At 42.9% G+C, this 22,042-nt stretch overlaps 1 protein-coding gene across 3 annotated transcripts in view; it reads left to right on the top strand.

Annotated features, from left to right (window-relative positions):
• Nucleotides 1-22,042, top strand: part of PASD1 (PAS domain containing repressor 1) — a 103,245-nt gene that overhangs the window by 49,791 nt on the left and 31,412 nt on the right. The window contains exon 1 of one of the 3 annotated variants that reach the window (XM_069867562.1): nt 1,198-1,234. The exons of the other annotated variants lie outside the window; for them this stretch is intronic. The gene's annotated coding sequence lies outside the window, so the exon portion shown is untranslated. Of the gene's footprint in view, nt 1-1,197; nt 1,235-22,042 lie in introns of those variants that run through there. 3 annotated transcript variants of the gene reach the window in all.

Genomic DNA, 22,042 nt, shown 5'->3' with positions numbered 1-22,042 from the left:
ACGTACGTGGGCAATGCCATCCTCTTGGTGACTGTCGCTTGGGTGACAGGGCTGTCCTGGAGGCTGCAAAGATACAACTTATGGTAATTTAAAAAGGAGAGAAATGCCACGTTCAGTGCCTGTTTGCACCTTGCCTGGAAATGGGCAAGAAGGATTTTCCTCCCATGAACGAGGGAGGGGTTGCTGTGTTTCACGCAATGATGCTGTGTCCCTCAAAACCTCACTCTCGGTGAGAAAATGAGATTTGCCACTTGTGGCAGTCAGCACAACCACCCTATTTGTTTTGCCTTTGACAAGAAAGAAAAGAATAGATATTAACTGCCTGCAGAGCTGCCCTTTCTCTTGTCTTCATCAATAATAGCCGATGTTCCTCAGGGTTATTGCTGTAACATCACTTCCCTTTCCTGAGCGGCATCAAGTTTATATTGAAAACCTCACAGCGAAGCCTTTTGTCCGACGTCCCCCCTTTTTGCTTCTGCTTCGGGGCACTGGGGATGGGGTCACGCACACTGCTGGGAGAAAACAGGGATTTCCATAGACTCACTAGGTTGGAAAGGACCCACTGGATCATCCCGTTTAGTGATTGACAGGAATGGTTGGACTCGATGGTGCAGTGGGTCCTCTCCATCCCAGTGATTCTATGATTCTAGTCTATGATCGAGTCCAACCATTCCCACCAATCCCTAAACCACGACCCTCAGCACCTCATCCATCTGTTTTTTAAACACCTCCAGGGAAGGTGCCTCAACCACCACCCTGGGCCGCCTGTTCCAGTGCCCGACGACCCTTTCCATGAAAAATTTGTTCCATCGGGTAACGCTGGGTGCTGGGGGTCCAGCAGAGCGAGAAAGTCGCACTGGGCAGGAGGCAGCGAGCGCTCCATCGGTGCCTCGCGCGGTGGCTGATCCCGTCCGAGCGTCCCGGGCATGGAGAAGGCGAGGAGAGCAGAGCAAGGGGGGCAGCAGCGCCTTCCCCCCTTCCCCGGTGCCGCGTCCTTCCCTCCCTCCCTCTCTCTCCGGTGCCGAGGGGAGGAGGAGGAGGAGGAGGAGCGCGCCTGTGCAGAGCCGGGGAGGACGGGCTCCCGCCCGCGTTACACAACCGCGAGGGAGGCGAGTTTCACAAGGTCCCACAAGGCTCATGCCGCCTCCCCGCCGGGCGGCGGGACCTCCGGGAGGCCGGTGACCCCCCGTGGGACACGGGCATGGCCCTGGGAGCGGCGCCGGGACACGGCACGGTGAGTACCGGGGGTCCCCGCGTCGAGCTCTTCGCCCCCTCCACCCACCCACCCACCCTCCGCTTCGCCTCGCCCCGCGCCTCCCAGGACGGTCCCTGGGAAGTTTACCCGAGAGAAAATTTAGAGCGGCGGCTTAATTCGTCCTATTTCCCCGCAAAACCGCGGCAAAAATGAAATAAAATAAAAAAAATCAGAATAAAACCGCGCGGACGGGTGGGTTTCGTGTGGCGGGGATGCCGGAGCATCATCCCCGCGCCGGGCACCGACGCCCCGCGGACCGAGCTGTGTTTTTGGGGGGCAAATTTGGTTTTCTGGAGGCTCAAACGGCTCGATTGCAGTTTTCTCCTTCTGTCTTGGAAGTTCTGCCGTTCTGGGAATGCGTTTGTCCGAAAACACGGTGGGGGAAGACCTCCCAGCCGAGCCTCGCTCCTAAATACAGCATCTAAAATACAGGTTAAAAAGTTACTCCTCCCACCGGGGTCAGCGTGGCGTTTGTTTTTACAGACTTGTCTGCGTTATAAGCGGGGAATTATGAAGGCTTTGAAAGTCCCTCGTGTGGAGGCTGTGGGGTTTCAGCGGTGGATTTGTGAATGGGAGCTCCGAGCCTCGGTCCTTAGTGGCAGAAATTGCGAACTGATTGCTCCGGGTAGCTCGGGCTGGAAACGCGTTTCGAAGCTGAGCCCGGCGTGATTCATAGGTGAGGTGTCACCTGCGCTTGAGAGAGCGCTTGTCCTTTGTAAAATGCCCCAGTCCCCAAAGGCAGGAGGCACCTGAGCAGAGCGGGTTCCTCTTAAGTGGATTTTGGAGGAGTCCAGCTCCGCAATCCCTCTTTGGAGGCAGAACTGGCACTAATCCCTGTATGAAGTTGTCCTCTTCAGCTGTGGAGGCGATGTACCTGAAATCAGACCTGTTAAAATGTGTTTTGTCTGCCTGCGAGGGTGCCGTCTAACCAGGGTGCTGATTGAGCTAATGGGACAAAACATTCTGGTGCAGAGATGGGAAAATGTCAGGAGCTGCTTCATTTTTAGGCAGTGCTCCTCTCTCCTTATTTTGCTGGATTGCTGCTCTCTAATCCCTAGTTCTGGAAATGGGAACTTGCCTTAAAGAGACAGCTAGGTCTTCATATGCTTGATATGTAGGCTTTTCAGCCCTCACAGGTCCTACTAATGTTGTATGAAGCAGCAGATAATTCTAGGAGTGTGCAGTGTGTAGCCCTTGTACTGAACAAAGTATAACACGTGCTGCTTTGCTTGGGAATTTGTGTGATTTTTGTCAACTTCTTAGGCTGCAGTGCCTCGCCGTAGTTATCCAGTCAGAAAATACCATTTGGATTTTTGGTTTTCTAGAAACTGTGTTTAAAACCAGATAATTTTCCTGTAACGTGCTAATCAGAGTAAAACAGTCTGTGAGCAGAGGAACAGAGCACCCTGTGCACTGATGCGCTGTAACGATAGCACTTGGGGCTCTGCCACTGTCCAAGTTCAGCAAACGCTAATGAGGAGAGGACACTCAGGAGTTAAGCCAAAAGTGGAAGTTTGCGTAGAAGGGAGACATTCATATCTCTTGAGCTAAGCATGTTTACTACTGAATCTGTAGAATTTTTCTGGAAGATGTAATAGGAAAAATACAAATGGCTTTAGGAGTGGTTGCTTACTGCTCATTTATTCTGTTCATTCCGAGCTGTGGATTGGAGTTATTTGACCTAGAGGAAAAATTGGTTTGTAATTTTTTTTATAAACTACAAACTTGAGTAAGATTTGGCGGTTAGGTATGTGATGGTTCCTTGTTTTTAGCTGCTCAGACTATGTCTGTATTAAATTGTTTCGCTGGTTTAAGACACACATTAAGTACGCAAAAATAGCTCAGGGTTAAAGATTAAAATTAGCAAATAAGTAGTTCATAATTAAAGTCTCATGTTGTTGGAAGCAGCATTACATTTCAGAGATACTGGTGTCAAATCCAACTTCTGCTCATTACTAGTATGAAGAAATTTTCTTTACACTTTGGGCTAAGGCTTGCCTGTGCACAGAAGTTGCATTGTTTTGCCTTAAATTACACAACCTCCTAAGATTCACATGTTATGATACAAAGGTTTTGGTGCCAACACAGCTCATTCCTTCAAGACTAGCAGAATAAGCTGTGTGCCTATACCCGAACAACTGAATCCAGGCTTGTACTGGAACAGTTACGGATTCTAATGGAATAATATGGCTTTAACCAAAATAGTAAAACCTATAAAAATCAAAATAGCATGGATCACTCTTAATAATACCTTTTACCAGTCAGCTGGTATTATTAAAATGATACACCTCTGTATCACTTGAGTTCCAAATCTCTCTTAAGGAAGTCAGGCAGGAATAAAACCAGTATTTATTTGTTACGACCTGGGTGACACCCTTCTTTCAGGCGAATCTTTGTTCACCTAAGGCCACTCTCTCCTCAGTGTGCCCCGCGTTGTCGTGATGGAATAGTGTCTCTGTGCACCCTGGCAGAGTCGCAGTCGGGGAGCTTGCCCAGTTGCAGCTCTGCCACGTCTGTCCCGTTCTGCTACCCAGGTTGAGACTATTTCTCCTTTTCCTTATTTCTCTGCTACTTTCGGTGGACCCAGGACTGCGTAGCACAGAGCGACTTCTTGCCTTGTGGCCTGTGTGCCGAGCAAACAGTCCCTCCATGCAGGAGCCCTGCAAAAACCTCTCGATTATTACTCCAGTCCCGCTTCAGCCCTGGTTTTATGTGAGGTTAGGATGATGGTGAGTCCTTGTACACAGCTGAATTGCTGGTGGTGCGTCTGCCCAGCCTCGGAAGAACCAGATTCAGTCGAACCGCAGAGGTGTGTGCAATTAATGAGAGACTCTGCCCTACTTCATATTCCGTTATTGGCTTTGGCCTTGTCTACACGGGGAGATTACACCAATTTAGTTTAAGTCTGTTTTCAAAGTGATTTAATTAGCCTGATGTGACCTCACATAAGGACAGTCTTATTTTGGTTCGAATGAACTTATTTGGGTTCAACCAAAACCTGCCCCTGGTAAATTTACACGGAACTGAAATTATCGGTGCCTAAACTGAAAGGAGAACTGATGTCTCTAAATAATGGCACAACTTTCCATGAAAGCAGAACCTTCTGTAGGATCTGGAACAGAGCGTAATTACTAACAAATCTGCAGGAGACTGAAAGCCATTCATAGCAAAGCTAAAAAAAAAAAAACCACAAGTAAAAACTTAAATATCTGAGACAAATGAAAAAGTGCCAATAATCCTTGTCCTGGAATACTGCAAGCGGTGGCACAAGGCTTGCGTGGCTCACAAGGCTCTCCTGTGGCTCTTCAGAAGCATAGAATCATAGAATGGTTTGGGTTGGAAGGGACCTTAAAGATCATCTAATTCCAACCCCCCTGCCATGGGCAGGGACACCTCCCACTGGATCAGGCTGCCCAAGGCCCCATCAACCTGGCCTTGAACCCCTCCAGGGAAGGGATATCCACAACTTCTCTGGGCAACCTGTGCCAGTGCCTCACCACCCTCATCATGAAGAAAATACGTCCTGTACACCGAGTCCCTGTACAGTCAAGAAAAAAAAAGTAGTGATGCAAAAAACTATAGGCCTGCTGGTTTGAATGCAACAGTACACAGTGTCTCATGACGTATTTTGTAGTAAAGAATAATTTGACATGGAAATAATGAGGAAGCAGGCTAAATTACAACAAGATTTTATCAAAGATGGTTTGTGCTAGACTAATCTAACATCTTTTTTGTATAGCAGGTGGGGTAAGGCAGTAACGTAATTTATCTAAAGGCAAGCATTTGATAACGTGCAAGTATCAAATAATGCCCTGCAGGACATTGTTGCTTAAAATTAAGATGATGATTCAATGCAAGAATTGAAAGGTGGAAAAGGAGCTGGCTGAGGAAAAGGTACAACAGTTGCATGCAAATAAAGTTGTCTGAATGGAGATAGGTATTCAAAGAAAGTCATCAAGATGGAGAGAGATTAGCACTGTTGCTCCCTTGGGACCAGGCTTGTGCCTGTTGGATGGAGACGCTCTGACCTGTGAGTACAGTCTGGGTGTGTGCCCAGGAGCTGTGTGGGATGACACAAGGTTGGGAGGTATTGTCAATATGGAGGAGGATCAGATTATCATATGAAAGGAATTTAGATGACTTTGTTGATCGGAGTGATAGAAATAAAATGACATTTAATAGTGCTGAGTGCAAAGTCATGCAGAGTTTTAAGTGTGGAGACCAGTAACAAGAATTTCCAGTGTGAAATGGGAGCACGACAGCTGTCCATGACAGAAGGCAGAGATGTGGATGCACTGGCTGGTCCCGAGATATGTGTGAGCAAGCGATGAGATACAGTTGTGAAGGAGACCAATGACATCCTTGCATATCAAAGGGAAATGAGAGGTTCAGGGAGGTGTGGTGTTATCATTGTACAAATCATCATACAGAGCATCAGTGCAAAAGCTTTCCATTGCTCATGGGGTAGCCCACTGGGATTTCTCATAGCTCTGGACATCCCAGTCAAGAAAATGTTACATTACAACAGGTAGGAGGGCTAGAGATGGTTATACAAATGCACTGTCTGTTGTATGAAGTGAGGTTAAAGAGCATAATTTGATTAGCTCTGGCCAGTTGAACGAATGAAGACAGAGCTTACAGCAGGTGTTTTAATACACAGTTGGGAATAAATAGTAAGAAGGCAGAAAAACGTAGGTCAAAAAATACCATCTGCATGAGATCAAATTGTCTAAGTTGGTCACGAATAAATTTGGATGGAAAATTAGAAGAAAGCTTCTAAGTACCTAAGGATTGAAGTTGTATAATAGCCTTTCAATTAGGATAGTTTCGAGATAGATCTTGATAATCTTATGAAAGAGATTATACAATTAAATTAGAGAATTCCTGGAGAAAGGAAATTAAGTTTGCAGAGTTAGTCCTTTGTTCTATAGCCGTATTTTTAATGTAAAGTTGAAAGGAGAATGGACCTGGTTTTGTTTGCACTATTAACTCCATGCATCAAGGTTTCTACTGTTTTCTTGGGAGTCAAAGCAAGGATGAATTTTCCCTGTTGCTGCAGATTTGAATTGTTTTTATCCCCATATATGCCTTCCTCTCAAGTACTAGACATTGAAAGTACGTAGTGCAGAGACTCCTTGTAGCATTAGATTGGCAAAGTGAAAAATAGTTTTCTTCTAGCACGTTCCTGGTTTCGCCTGTTCAGATGTTGGGCCAGAGAGGCGTTTGTCCTTCAGGATGTGTTGCCAGTAACCGTATTGTGCTTCATGGTATATTTTCTGGGATCTCCTGTTGTCATTGTTTAATGAACTTCGTGTGGATACAAGGACGTGCAGTACTGACAGTGATTTTCACCCGCCCTTTTCTGTGTCACAACACAGTTCACTCTTTTGTGCTTCTGATGTGTATCGTAAGCTTGTTGTACAATGTGAGGACATGGTCTGGGGCTCCTGGTATGTTGCAGACAGTTGAAGAGATGTAATGAAGTAGCCATTAACACTGTTGTTTTCTGAGACTGGAATACTGGAGTTGGTGTTCCCTTTCTGTCTGATATTCCTAAAATAAGTTGCAAAGCTGGACTCAAAATCTGGTGCTAGTTGGAGCAAAATTCTATAAATTGTGCAGGATAGTCTCTAGAAGAAAAGTGATTGCTGACCAGTAGTGATGGATTTGGAATTGTAAAAACACAGTTCTTTTATAGTAAAGTTGAATTTGTAATGTGTCTTCTATTACAAGAAAGAGAAAAGAAAAGAAAAAAAAATACAGAAAGCAAGCAGGCAAGCAAGAAGGAAAACAGCTTGACTTAGCCTGAAGCAGAGATCACATAACTGCTAAGCTGCCTGTAAAGAGAAATTGAATTATGGAAAAATGACAGTGCAGATGGGGATTCTATTGAGAGGGTAGAAAAGAAAGTGTGCTAACCAAACTCCACGGAGCTGTTGAAATGTATTGAATCATATGACTGACTTGTATTCTTAGGCAAACACAATTGTATAATTGATTAATTTGTCAACATTTCTTTAGTGCATAGCGCTATGGTAACCAAGAGGCTTTCTAAACATTGTCCCAGAGAATACTGTAAAATATATCTTTCTTTAGGAGGCAGGGAGGCAGAGCAAGACCTCGGAGCTCTAACGTTGCAGGACTGATATACACGTCCACCCAAGCCCACGCGTGAGCTTTCAGCAATGGCCCCAGTTGATGGTGGTGGAAGATAAGCACAGGATGGTTTGCTGGGGTGTACACGTTTTGGGTATGAATGAAGAGGTGACACTGCCTAACAGCACCAGCGCTATCTGCTCTTTTCAGAGAAGATGGAATGGGGACGATTATGCCATCCTCCCACATGGTCCCTAACGCCTGGGGGTCCTGAGCAGGCAAGGAAAGTAAAAGGCTTGGTCTTCCCAGCACGACCATTTGTATAGCGTGGAGGACTATGCCACCCTGCGCATGACCCTCCGTTGGCTTCTTGGACTTCAGCCTTCCAGGGCTGCTTCTCAGGAATTTGCGTTATACACCAGAACTGTGTGGAGCTTTACACTGACCCCCAAGAACCCTGGACTTGGCCAGTCGCAGTGTTGTAGCTGCAGTTGCTGCCTGCGCTGCTGTTCCCTCTCACCTACAGGGCATCTGTCAGTGAAGGTGAGGTGCCCTGTTGAATGCCAGCTATCGGCATATTCATTAATAGATTGACTAATAGATTAACACAACGATATTTGTAGGTGTGTTTATTCTTGTTTACAAACTGCCCAAGCTTAGGCAAGGGTTTTGAGTATGTAGCAATGGCAGGAATCATATCCATAAAAATGCTGATCTTCTCTCTTGCTTCATCTGTTCAGCCCACAAACACATGCATGCACACATGCTTAAGAGAAATAAATATGGTTGGTTTGTTCTCATCTGGGCTCAGCCTATTTTAATCTTGTTTTAACTCACAGCACAGTGTGGCACATTGCTTCAGGACAATGAAGTTTTGACCGTAACCAACATACTAAGTCAACCAGGTTTTTCTTGATAAATAAATAAACAGCTGATAATAGCTCCCATTGCCATTAGTTATTCTGTTGACATGGCATTGCTATAGGAAGATTATCAAGCAAATTCAGAGGCTTTATCGGAAGGGGATGAGATCAACCCTTGGCCCTGATAAAGGCAGAGTTTGAACTTCCATCAGCTTCTGTGCAGTGAGCACCACTCCTAGAGTATCAGCCGAAGAGAGTAACAGATGTACCTGGGTGTCAGACCTTGAGTTTAGGCTGCTTAAGGCTCTACTGCAAAAACTACAAATATGTTTTTATGTATAGAGGAGGATGCTGTGTATTTGGTCCACTGCTGGCTAGTCAGAGCAAACGCAGCAATTAGAGAGGCTGTAATAGCTGGGGAGCGTTACACCCGTTGCTGAGGAAGTTTGCCTGTAAACCTGTTCGTCCTGTCCTGAGTGCAATGTACACTGGCATGATTTGCAGTAAATGAAAAATATTTGCTCTGATCAAACTATTCATAATCAAATTTTATTAAGTGATATATTAAGTGTGTGCTAAGTGAGTCATGTGTAGCAAAAAGGTGGGACTTTGGTTGACTCTGTTCCTGATATATGTATTAAACGTGAGTATTGACAGTTTGCTTTTTCTCTCAAATAGGTTTCAAATGGGTTCATTTTGGGGCAGGCTTTTAATGGAAGGAGCAGAGTAGGAAGTGTTAATAAAATAAACTCTTTGTCTCTTTGTGCTAATCTTAACACTTAGATTTTCTTTTTTAATCTCGATGATCCGGTGGGTCTCTTCCAACCTGGTTATTCTGTGATTCTGTGATTATTGCAGGGGGCTGAGCATTGTCATTAGTGAAGACAATGTGTCAACACAGAAATAGTGAGTTACTTTATTTTCTTCCCGTTATAAGCTTTGCAGTTAGCCTCCCACATGGCAGTGATGATGTGGAGCTGTGTAGTTGCAGAAGGAATATGCATTGGCCTTTGGGTGCCAGTCCTGGGGGACACAATTCTCATAGCTCATTCTGCTGGAGTGTGAATTTCTGTGGAGCTAAATCACTTTCATATCTGGACCATTTTCGCATCTCTTGGGACCTGGCTCTTCAGCTGCAAGACCTCTTGTTATCTGTGTTTCCCTGGGCCCAGAGCAGAAGTCCATTGTTTGGGAAAATTTGCACAATTCGGGAAGCCTTGCTGAAAATTTTGTTTACGTGGGGAAAATTGTCTGCAACTCCGTTTTTCTACTTTGTGGAGGTAATTCAGAGTTTGGAAGGAGAAAGTCCCAGAAGTTCATTAGAGGAGGAGATTATACATGATTCTGCAGAAGTCCTAGTGTACTGTCTGGAAAGGGCAAAGATCTGTTGCCTAAAAAGAGAGAAAAATAAATGCAATGGAGTGAAATTGTCACTAAACCATTTGGAAGCAAGAAACGTGGCTGAATCAGAACTTCGTCTTATCCAGAGTACGTTTTGAATTCCTATCTTGCGTATATTCATAGTTAAAAAAGCAACTAGTAAAGTTATCAAAATCTAGAATATTAGACTCACTGGTAGTAGGCTCTTGTGACTAGAATCTCTGGTTTTGCTTGTGGGATAGAAAAAAGACTAACACAAAGAAGAACAACTTCTGTGTTGATTTTTTTGAAGGAAAGCATATGAATATTAATAAGTGATCCAGCTGGAAGCACATGTTTCTTAAAAAATTTCCTTAGAGATAGTGTGTTATATTAACATGAGTTTGATTGCACGGTAAGTGAAATTTTATAAATATAAATCATCATCTTATTTCAAAAGCTTCAGCACTGAGGAAACTATTCTGGGATTTTCTAATATAGTCCAGTTTGAATTGTTTGAATACGAAGAGGTATCAGTGAATAAATCAGATAATGAGTTGCTTTACACAGAAGGCATAATGCGTATTTATGATGTATAGGAGTCCTAAGAGAGATGAATTCTCAGTTTAATCTTCTTTGGATTGTGTTTGAAATCTACTTTTATGAGGCATTCCTGACTGTTCTAGAGATTACTGTTCAGGCATTTACATAGCCTTCATTTATGTTTGATTTACAGCTCTACAAGGTCCTTTGCAGGTGAATGTTCATTTTCTTCAGTTGTTTTCATTTGGTTCCTTGACCTTGAAGTAAAATTTGTAGTGATTATAGGTGTTGCCAAAAGTTTCCTTTTGATCTAGTTGCTCTTTTCAGAACTTAGGAAGTGCTGTTATCTCCATGGGTACCAGAAGGAGCAGTAAGGCACATCCTCTCTTTTGTCCTTGGCATCTTTGACACAACATTGCAAAGCTTTGAGGTTGACCTGAGAGGGACATAGATTTCTCTCTTGCTCCATGCAGAAGTTGAGAATATGGAGTTTGGAGCCATTGCAATAAACACTTTTTTCCTCCTTTTTTTTGTAAGTTCTTGTGATAAGTTTCCTGTGGAAAAGAGGATCAATATATGAATTAAATCAGATTAACTAAACACTAGATTCTCTCTCTGTTTCTAACAGTGCACTGACATTGATCATTTACCCATAAAACGGTTATTTTTTGAGCAGAAGTGTGGAATTCATTTTTGTGCCTTTCATGACATGAACATCTTGTTTTCTTGGGGAATCATCTCAAGCAGCTTTACTAGCACCTGATTTTCCTCCCAGCCTTGCAACACTCATAGCAGCTTCAATCATAGAGAGTTGATGGGGAAACATTGCTGGAAGGATGACTAGAGTCTGGCAGAGCAGGATTGCTGCTCTGCAGAGAGGATGCAAACGTCTGTGCGATATTAAAAACTTTTGTCAGGGATGGGAAGATAATTCTCAAGATAATTCCACGTCAAGCTATGCTCTAACGTCTGCCTCCTGCCAGGCTTCCTAGGCCCTAGGTCATAAGGTTAGAGAAAATTGTGGGGTGATTGTGTCATCCTTCACTTGTAGATATGGAACTTCCCAGTTGCAGTCAATCACCACCAGACCTGGGTAGCCTATCGCCACCCTCCCATTAAGGATGACTGTTTCTAAAACATTAACATTCATGTCAGGTCTAGATATGGATCAGCACAGGCTTAAGTCATTGTCAAGAACAGATGTGAGATACCTAATCAGTTATTTCCTAAGGAAAATGAGTTTGATTGCATGAATAGTTGTAAATATTTCATTCAGCAATTCAGCTACTACAGCAGTGATAAACAAGCTTCTGAGGCTGAAGTGAAGCATTTTGCGGTACTGCAGTTGATTTCTTATTCATTTAAACTTTAGTGTAGGAGAAAGCAGCTTAGGTACTTTGGATTAATTTTTGTGACTGCACTGATCATAACCAGGGGCTCCTTTTGAAGAGAGACAAACGTGCTTAACCCCAATAAACCCAGCCAGATTCACCTTCATTTACAACATGCAGCATCTGTCCACAGGATGAGCACAATGCTGCAGATTTTGCCACTGGGACATGCTCATGGCACAGGAATTAATTTTGGCTTCAGCAGGAAGATGACAGCCTCAGCAACAAAACATGCATCTCCTGCCAGGCTTCGGTGGTGAGGATAGTCCTTGGCTGGGAGTTGAGCCAGGACTAGGTGCTCTCTGTGTGTGTGTCATGCAATCGCTATACGATAACCCTGCTGGCTCTTTGAAGCAATACCTACACGTAAGCTGTAATTAAGGACACGGCTTTAATTTGTTGTTTGTTTTGCGCTTCCCACTTGTTGAAAACAAAGCTGAATTAAATTGAGAAAAACTTTAACGTTAAATCCGGATGGATGTAATACTAAAGCAGTGCATGAAAGGAGGAGGTTTGCCGTGCAGATGATATTTGCCTCTCAAATACAGTGTGAAATTCTGAGCAAACTGGTCCTGCCAGCTAAAGGTCATGGGCATTTTTAACTTCTGCTGCTGGCTTCATGCTACTGCGTAGATGTTTGTCAGGGATTTTGCTGACCTTGGTGATATTACGTAGTCAGATTATCACAGAAACAAGCTCCCTTTAATTTACTGGCTGTATTGGAGTCTTGATTTTGAGTCATACTAGGAGGATTTTTAGTACTGCACCATTGTAGATGTGGAACAAAGCATATTTGAAAATATTTTGCGTGCTTGCACAATTGTAATCCATAGACGGCATTTAGATCTCCAGAAAAAAATGTATTTCCTTAGTTTCAGGGATGCTCATCCCTGTGTGGCATGACCGCTTCTCTGTCCTGGGTCCTTCCTCTGTTGTCAGGGAAAAGTCCCCACCTGTCCCTGCTGAAGCAGGTGACAAGGGACTGTGTGCTCCGCAGCAATGGGAAGGGCAGCTAAAGAGACCAAAGCCTCTGAGAACACGATAGCAGAGATGTTGCTGTTTGATGCATCCCCTTTTCCCACAGTCTCTGTGTTTACTCAAATCGTTTTTCCAGGAGGATTGTCTGGAAGGGACAAGTCTTTTCCAGTCTTAAATAGTTAAAAAAAGGTCCCCCAAGAGAATCCCCAAAGTGAAGTGGACATTCAGTTGTGCTGAGTCATATTTTGTTATTATGGCTGATTATCCAGCCAGCCATGCAAATAAACTGCAAGGCACTGGGGGAAAGGCTGTATGTGAATATCTTATCTATGACAGAATGAGGCCTTGGGTCTTTGTGCATAGTATGCGTAGCAATAATGACCTAGGATGAAAGTGTTCCAGTGAATGACATATTTGCAGTCTAAAAAAGATAACGAAGTAATAAAAGAGAGAGAGAGAGATCTGTGGGTGTTTATCGTCTTTCTGAAGAAAAGTTTTGCTTTCTCATTATATTTCTAGTGCGTATCAGCAGTCCCATGCAGAGTGATAAATATAATTGCAGTTAATTGTTTGAATATTCTTTTATTCGTGAAGCTTTCAAAACAAATAACTGTCTTTTGAGGAGCTAGTTGAGAAGTGATGTGGGCAAGATAGTGCGAAAGAGAATATTGTATGTGAAGTTAAAAGTGCCTCAGAGAAAAGAAAGAGAAGTGTGTTTTAAAGAAGGAAAGAAAACTAGTTATATTATTAATAATACCAGTAAGAAAAGTGGCAGCAAAAGAATTTTCAGTTCTTCTTGAAAAAAAATGGTAAGTGTCAATAGTTCAAATCCATCCTTGGTGAAACAGTGATGAAAATACACTTGGATCAACATCTTTTCTGGTGCATAAATCTTCTAGTGTTACTTAATGCAAATACTACAAATGAGTGTGACTTTGTCCAACATGCATTTGCTGACTATATTTATCATCTGTCTTCTTCATGGTAAACAAGAAGAGACATCTGTGGAGAAGGTCTGGTAGCCACAGAAAATATTTTGCATCATCGTGTTTAACCGGTGCCATTATGAGCTATTCTCAGCTCAAAGAGCTTTTCTTTAGGGCAGCTGAAAAACAAATGTATATTTGGTGTTTGGGACTCTTTGCAACTGTATTATGTATTTGTAATGCAGGAAGTAAAACACTGGACAGAAAAAGTGTTACTTCAAGACAACTGTAGGCAGTTTTGGAAATTCTGAGCAATGAAATGAGTTTTCTCACAGCTCAAGGCTGGCCCTTAATCACACACTTGAAACAAGTGGGTACAGACCTTATGAAAGGTGTTTACTTACTCAGCTTTAAGGCACAGGCCAAGAAATAACTTGATCGGATTAGCAGAGTTTGAATAGGAACAGCAGCAAATAGAATCAAATGAGTGTGAACGATGCTGCTGTGCTCTCTATTAGAAAAATATCTGCCAGCTGCCACTGTAGAGTATAATCCTGCAAGATGCTGACACCTCTGGTTCCCATTGCCAGAGGGAGCTGGGCCAGAGCACTTCAGGCGTGCGGCTCCCATTACTCACCTTAGTCAAACAATGTTTTTTTTTTTTTTGCTCTGAAATCCTTTTTTTCCCCTGTTATATAAAGGTCAATTCCTTTCTATCTCCTATTTCTTGAAAGGCTCTTAGTGCTTACAGGGGCTGGGTGCATTGCTGGTTATTCTCAGCTGCAAGATTACAGCGATGGCAGTGGTAAGGTCAGTGGGGCATGAACACAGCTCAGCTGGAGAGCAGATGTGAGCAGATCATTTAAATAAAGCAGCTGAAATTCTCAGAGCCAAATGAGGATAAGACAAATTTTGAAATGTAAGGGCTTTGTTTAAATTCCTTTTCAGTTAAGTGCATATTATATCTGGAGTGCTCCAGAATTAAACACACCAAGAGGGTAAAGAAGTTTCTTATGCTTGAATTTGGGCATGTGAAGCCAAAGATTTAAAACGAGGTCAGTTAGCTTGGCTGCAGTGAATCCTTTGATATTCATTTAATGGGTAAGTAGATAAAACTTTAAGTACGCTTGCCTCGAAGACTTTGAATTTTAACTACTAAAGCTCTTTATAATTTTCTCGCAGGTCTTTTACGTATGCATTTCTTTACCAAGAGGGTAGTCAAACACTGGGAACAGGCTTTCTAGAGAAGTGGCCAATGCCCCAAGCCTGTCAGCGTCTAAAAGGCATTTGGACAAAGCTCTTAGTAACATGCTTTAACTTTGTCATCCCTGAGTTGGTCAGGCAGTTGGATGAGGTGTGATCATTGTAGGTCCCTTCTAGCTGAGCTATTCTATTTCATAGAGCAGTTTACCCATTCGGACAGCTAATGCTGTTCCACTTCTGCTGCAACACCGCTGCAGGTCTCCTCAACCTGTTTTCTCGCATCGTCTGTCTCTGAACTAGAGGTGAGAGGTGGGCTGGTTCTGGGAAATTTATCCTTTTGTCAGTCTTTGGGGTTGTGATTTGAGCTGAAGTCAAGAAGTTGAACTATGGATCAAGAGCTCAGCTCTCTGGTATTGGGAGGTTTTCAGTCTGGTTCAGACCGACCTCTAATCCTGTTATCATAGTATTTCCTCTTTTCAAATAGCTTCCTTATGTATAGAGTTCCAGAAATTCCGGGATGGTGATACACATGGGAAACAGATTGCAACGGAGAGCAGATTAAATTACTCAGGTCTAGGATTACTAAAACAGAATTTTTTTTTCTTCATGTTATTTGAAAAGGGAGAAGAAACTTCATGTTTTTTTATTATTAATAGGAAGAAGTTTGAGATCAAATGATTCTGAGCTGCCCAATCATTGGTCAGTCAGTGGTCTCTTGAGAAAAAAAAATGATGAACTGGATTTTTTCTCCCTACTTCATTTGAAAATCAGTTCTTACTAGTGCTGCATATTTAAGGGAGTTCTAAGACTATAGTCTAAGATGGTTCAGGAAGCTTATTTTAGGAGGGAAGACTTGACTGAATGCCAATAGACGGAGCTAATCATGAGGACATCTGGATTCACTTCTTAACTCTTCTGCGTGACCTTGGGTCAATGTTTTTGGGTCAAGCTTTTCCAAAATGTGCATTGCTTGTGGGTGCTTATGCTGGGTTTCAGCACTACTGAAAATTAGGCTGTAACTGCATTTACTCTTTCAAATTCAGCTTCCGGAAACTGGGACACTTGTAAAAAGAGACAGAAGAAAAACATGTGCTCCTGTTTCCTCACTTGTACAACAAGGATAACTGTTTATGGAATGCACCGAGGCTTCCTGATGTAAAAGCATTAAAGGAGAGAAAAGGTGGCAGCAAGATGCTTGAAAAGCATCGGGAAAGTAGATGTTGTTCAGCACAAATCAAAGGATGTTGAACAAGAATCAGGCTTCCAAGACCTCCCACTTTACCAGCCAAAGGGCTCTCCAGGTAACATAGAGGAGCAAGCTTATCTAAGGAAGCACAGAAATGACAGTCAAGGAAAGCTGACTATCTGCAGACTGTCTGATGATCATCCAGGCCATCTAGCTGTGTTTTCACAGAGGAGCATCTGAGTTGCCCCTTCTTGAAGAGGGGAACCAGTGATGTAGCATTGGGTGTGGACAGGGCAGCACAAGTGTATGTTCCAGCTGTGTGTTCCAGAAAGCTCTGATTTGTGTTGCATGCAGTCAGGCTGTGCATGCTGGAAAGGGACATACTTACTGTGCAGGTGTGGATCAGCTATGCTAAACATCTGGCCATGTAGTGGAAGGGTGCTGATAGCATAAGACTCCTTTCATTAAATGGACTAGGGAGTTGGTAGACTCTTATTGCTTTCATGGGTGACAGGCACATACATCACTTTGAGGTGTATCCTGACTCCAAGATTAAGTATGATTGCTGTCAGACTTTGAAGTGAGCTGAGGGACGTTAACAAGGCAATGGTCAGTGGAGTACCATAGGTAGACAGAAGATGTTCGAGTTTGGAAGAAAATCCTCCAGTCCACAAATAGCTCTCACCATCTGCTGGTCCTGCAGCCTGTGAGCAGATGGACTTTGAAGCCAGGCCATACACAGAATTTTTCTCCTCACTGGAGTGGAGAAGTTTGAAAGTGTGATCCTGGAACCACCTAGGACACACTCCTGACCTAGTTGAAGGCTCGTGTTTTACAGTGCAAGGCAAGCAGCCCTCAAGCCTTATGTTTAGCTTTGCATTATGAGTTCAACCTTCACCACAAGTGAACACAAAGCACAAGTGCTCTTCTCTTCATCTGTACTGTTTTCAAGCATCTGAAATGCATTTTATATAAAAGACTGGGAAAAGCAAAAAAAGAAACAAAACAAAAGAAAAAAAGTATTGTTTAAAGAGAAAAAGAGAACAGCTACGGACATGAATGCTACTATTGCCTCTTTCAATGAACTGGTAGTTGCTGCAGGTGTTCTCTTGATGAGGATAGTAGAGGAGACTGTATTTAGATTAATTAGGTATCAGATTTTCTTTGTTGTCCAATGATTGCATATATTCTGTGTAAAGGGAAAGCATAAGGCGTAGAAGTAGGTAGTTTAATGACAGACTTTATGTAGCTGTCAGCTTGGGATGAGTTCCCCCCATAGTAAATAGAAGAGGAGAGGAATTACAAGAGGGATTTCAGGGTAATGCATCCAGAAAGACAGCTTTGACATGTTTATCCTAGTACCTACATAGTTGCCAAAACAAAATCTGAAACAAAAAAAAAGGACCCAATGTCTTTAATGCCATAAATGCAAGCTGTGTCCTCTTGGTGGGAGTAATGAACAGCACCTCGCAGGGTGAAGCCCCAGCTGGTGATCCCAGAAAACAGAGAACAAGGTGTCAAGGAACAAGGCACCAACTTTATAGGCAGTTCTGCAGTAGGTGTGGAAGCCAATGCTGTTGAGTTAGCAGAGATTGTTGGTTTCTTTTACTTATATTCCTAGTTGGCTTGCTCTGATAATGTTGAAATTATTCTCAAAGAAACCCTAAAATTAGCCAGAATTTCAGCAGTGAGTTTATGATCAGATGTTGTCCAAGCTGCTTTGGGTTTTTTTTTCAGCTTGAGCCAATCATTTCATTGCTGAAATTTATTTGCTTAACTTACACACACACAGAGCATGTGTGATTTGCCAAAGAAGTGAGTATGATAGAAAATGCCCTATGGCATGAAGGAGGAATCTCTGCTCACTTTCCCTTTGCATGCACCCAGCAGGAATGGTTACTGAACTTCCAACACCAGGAGGTGAGCAGTGTGGGAGTTATCTTGAAAGTCACCACTGCTTTCCTCAGTAGAATTGCTCTTGGTATTCTTTTGCAGATTGCTCTGAAGTAAAATGTGTGTTTATATATACATATGTCTATGCACCCACCCACCCGCATGCATTTACGCCATCAGGATCAGCCATAATCAGAGGCAGAGCTTTAAGAGCATCCGTATTTGCTGGTAATTTTGGAGAACATTCTGTTCAAAAGACTTGTGTCTGTTAGATTTCAATAAGATTCTCTTTAGGTCTATCTGCCTTTCCTGGAAATAGTTCAGTGAAAACACACATCTCAATTTATGCTGAATGTTTAACTGTGAACAACTGCCTTTGGTTCCACGAGGATGCATAAGAGAAAACTGTATTATTATTGGAGGATTATTTGGCTCTATGTCTGTCTGAGTCAGATGTGTTAATGAATTCTTTATAGATTAGATATCATGATTTCATAGTAGAACACACATGTACCTTTCCTGTAGTTACTGAGTGGCTACAAATGAACACAGATATTCGTCCAAGACTGCAGAAGGAGTATTATTTGCATTTGCATTTTTTATCCTAACTTGCTTGTGCCGGTAGAAGTACAGTTTTGTACCACTTAGGGTTGTAAATCAGCAGTACTACCTTTTGCTATGTTTTGAGAATTTCAAGGGGCTGTTAGACAAACTAATTCAAATAATTAAATGCATACCCTTCTTGTTGCAGAAACTGTGTAGAAGTTTTGAATAATATTCTACAATATTGTGCCTTTACACTGCAAGGTTCATTTTTTTTTTGGAACAGAACAAACCTGGCCAGCTGTTTTCTCCAGAATCTGACAAAAGAGAACACAGTGTTCCAGTAATCATCTTTCCTTTTCAAGTGTCTATTAGTTTTTTAATTCTTTTCTCATGTTCTTTTGTCAGAAAATGGCATATCCTGATAAAAACGAAAAAAAAAAACAAAACAAAAAACCCAAAACACCACAACTGTTCCTCCAGAAATCATTCATTTCTCTGCTGAATCACAGTGTTCTGATACAGCCTTTTTATGGTGTAATTGTTTTGTATAATCCATTTTCTTTGGGCACCTCTCTGGAGCTGTTACTACTATAATGAACATAGTCATAAATCTGTCACAGGTAACAAGCTAAATTTAGAGCTCAATAAACCAGGGGAGGGTATGCTGTAGATAAGAGAGCACATTGAAATGCAATAGTTACACTAGTGGTACAAAAAGTCCACTTCTGACGGATTAACAAAAGAAGATGCAGGATATTTGGATCCCTCACCAGTTCACCAGCACTACCCATGTTCCAATAAAGATGCTGTGTGAAAATATAGGTACAGTCATGACACATCACCCTGCCTTGACACCCCCGAAGAGTGAAGGTGTGTGTTACCTGGACTGTTCCCCTCAGCTGGCCCACAGGGGAGGTGTCGGTGGTGTTTCTGTAAAGCATGGAAATGCACGGGCAAGTGAAAGAACAGCAGGAGAGAGTGAAGAACAACAGAAGACAATGCATGGCAAGGAATGGAGAGGGTAAAATGCAAGCAGAAAAAAATTAAGCAAGCAGGTGAAGTAATGCAGAAATGCAACTCCTTTGCCACATCTGTTTTAGCCTTTGGATTTCAGTTTTGTGCCTTCACATTGATCTGTGATAGGGCAACAGCAAGGCAGTGCTGGATGGGGTATTCCAGCTGAGGTAATGCTATGGCACTGGAGAGCTGCCTCTGCTCCTGTTTCTGGATCGCTCTAGTGCTGGGATAAAGCCTGTACAGGAACATTTGTCCCATAGCTGGGTAGGTTTGTCATGGAGCCTGCTTAGTATAAGAGAAATCTGCCTGGAGGAGAAGGACCTGGGGGTGTTGGTTGACAGCGACTGAACAGGAGCCAGCAGTGGCCCAGGTGGCCAAGAAGGCCGATGGCATCTTGGCTTGGATCAGAAACGGCGTGACCAGCAGGTCCAGGGAGGTTCTTCTCCCTCTGGACTTGGCACTGGTGAGACCGCTCCTCGAATCCTGTGTTCAGTTCTGGGCCCCTCACCACAAGAAGGATGTTGAGGCTCTGGAGCGAGTCCAGAGAAGAGCAACAAAGCTGGTGAAGGGGCTGGAGAACAGGCCTTATGAGGAACGGCTGAGAGAGCTGGGGGTGTTTAGCCTGGAGAAGAGGAGGCTGAGGGGAGACCTCATTGCTCTCTACAACTACCTGAAAGGAGGTTGTGGAGAGGAGGGAGCTGGCCTCTTCTCCCAAGTGAGAGGGGACAGGACAAGAGGGAATGGCCTCAAGCTCTGCCAGGGGAGGTTTAGGCTGGACATTAGGAAAAAATTCTTCACAGAAAGGGTCATTGGACACTGGCAGAGGCTGCCCAGGGAGGTGGTTGATTCACCTTCCCTGGAGGGGTTTAAGGCACGGGTGGATGAGGTGCTGAGGGACATGGTTTAGTGTTTGATGGGAACGGTTGGACTCGATGATCCGGTGGGTCTCTTCCAACCTGGTGATTCTATGATCCTATGAAAGACCGTAGCAGCAGCGGGCAGTGTGCTCTGTATGAAGGGTGAATGGCCAGGTAGCTCAGCAGCAGGCAGCGAGGACAGGGAGCAGGGCTGTGTGGCTCTGATACCGGAATGGAGGGGGTGATCACTTCCTGCAGTAAACAGCAATGTTTGGTTTTTCAAATGTCACTTACATTAGCATCTTATAATTGGATCAGTAGCGCTTTGCTGAAAAGGTTAAATTCTGCCTTTTAAAAATTAAATCAGCAGTTTAGCTGTCAACCACAGCTATGCCCTCCTGTTGCCTCAAGACGAATGAAACATTGGCATATTGACATATAAATCGTATTGCTGGAGAATGCATTAACTCCCTTATTTATGACTGCGTTGTGCCACAAAGTGCCACCTGTTGTAATTGAGGGCTCTCTGTTGAATTCGTTGCATGAAAAATCTGTGGAAATTATTAGCACAGCACATTTCCATAATTAAAATATCTTCTACAGTATAAATTTGAAGATTCCCTAACTGCCATGCATTACTCAAACGCAGTGTTTTATGAAAATTTAAATATAAGCCCAACAACATTTTTTATGCATAGAGAATATTTTTATTTAGACCGGTTGATATTGCTGGAGAAAGCAATCAAATCAGCTGGATTCAGGGACCTTTTTTAGGTGACTGAAGAAAGTTTTATCTGCTGCGGATAACAAAGAAATGTGCAGCATTACATTCAGAGAGTGATCTTTGCCTTGCCATCAGTGACATAACTGAATAATTAAAACTAAAGCCATGATGAAGCATTCATAGGAACTGTTGGTTTCAGGGAATAATTGTTACTAGTTGTTCCATTTAGGGTTATCCTGAGGTGATGTTAATATTTTGTTGGTTTGCAGCAAGCCAGTAAATAAGCATTTTCTTTATTCAAAAGTTTGCCAGTTTAGATAGCTCCTGAAGTCAAACAGGATGGCAAAACAGAGGACTTTAAACAAGTTCCCTGTCCCCTTCTCCTCTCAGTAAAAAATGTGCCAGAGTATTGCAGATTGCATGGAATAGTGCTTTAATTATTAGCTGTGTATCCGAGAAGCACATTTATCTTATTAAGGCTGCCATACTACATTACCCTTTCTGCAACCCTGGAAACAACTTAAAATACTGTGATATGTGAAAAGTTCAAAATGTAGCTTGCCTTTAAAATGCTATGAGTGTTTTTTGAGAGTCCCTGTACAAGGGAAAAAATATCTTCTCCCTTTACAGAGGGCACTAAGCAATGATAGATGTGCATTTATTTGTGAGAGAGCTGATGCTCACCCATTCTGGGTAGGGTAAAAAACAATGCTAGCAGCACCGACAAGTGTCCTCTCTCTGTGCCCATAGAATTCAGGAATCCTTCTCTCCAAGTGTTGCAGGGGAGGATTTTCAGAAGGCAATAAATAAATTTTGATCCCTCTGGTTAATACAGTTAAGGTCAAAGAGATTCTATCTGCAGCTATTTAAAATACTCTTAACATGCAGACATACTGCTGTCAGTAGTGCTAAGTGCCTTATCTTGCTGAGGAGTGTATACAACCCTTATGAAACTATTCTTAAGTATTCTGATTACTATATTTAGCTCTGGCTCATAACAAGACAAAAAGCACTTAGCTAAATGTAGTCCTGAAGTGCTTAATCCGGTTAAGAATATTTTGTCCTTAAGTGTCTTCTACTAAGACTTTTTGTAGCTCACCATCCTGCTGCATCATGCAAAAAGCTTCTCTGTGTGTTTGAGCCTGTGAATTCTTTTATGCCCATTTATTCTATTAGAGCCTCAAAGTCTGGTGTTGACTAAGGAC

This window comes from Phaenicophaeus curvirostris, chromosome 13 (genome assembly GCF_032191515.1).
Source record: "Phaenicophaeus curvirostris isolate KB17595 chromosome 13, BPBGC_Pcur_1.0, whole genome shotgun sequence".
Taxonomy (NCBI): domain Eukaryota; kingdom Metazoa; phylum Chordata; class Aves; order Cuculiformes; family Cuculidae; genus Phaenicophaeus; species Phaenicophaeus curvirostris.
This window is presented reverse-complemented; position numbering and strand designations above follow the sequence as displayed.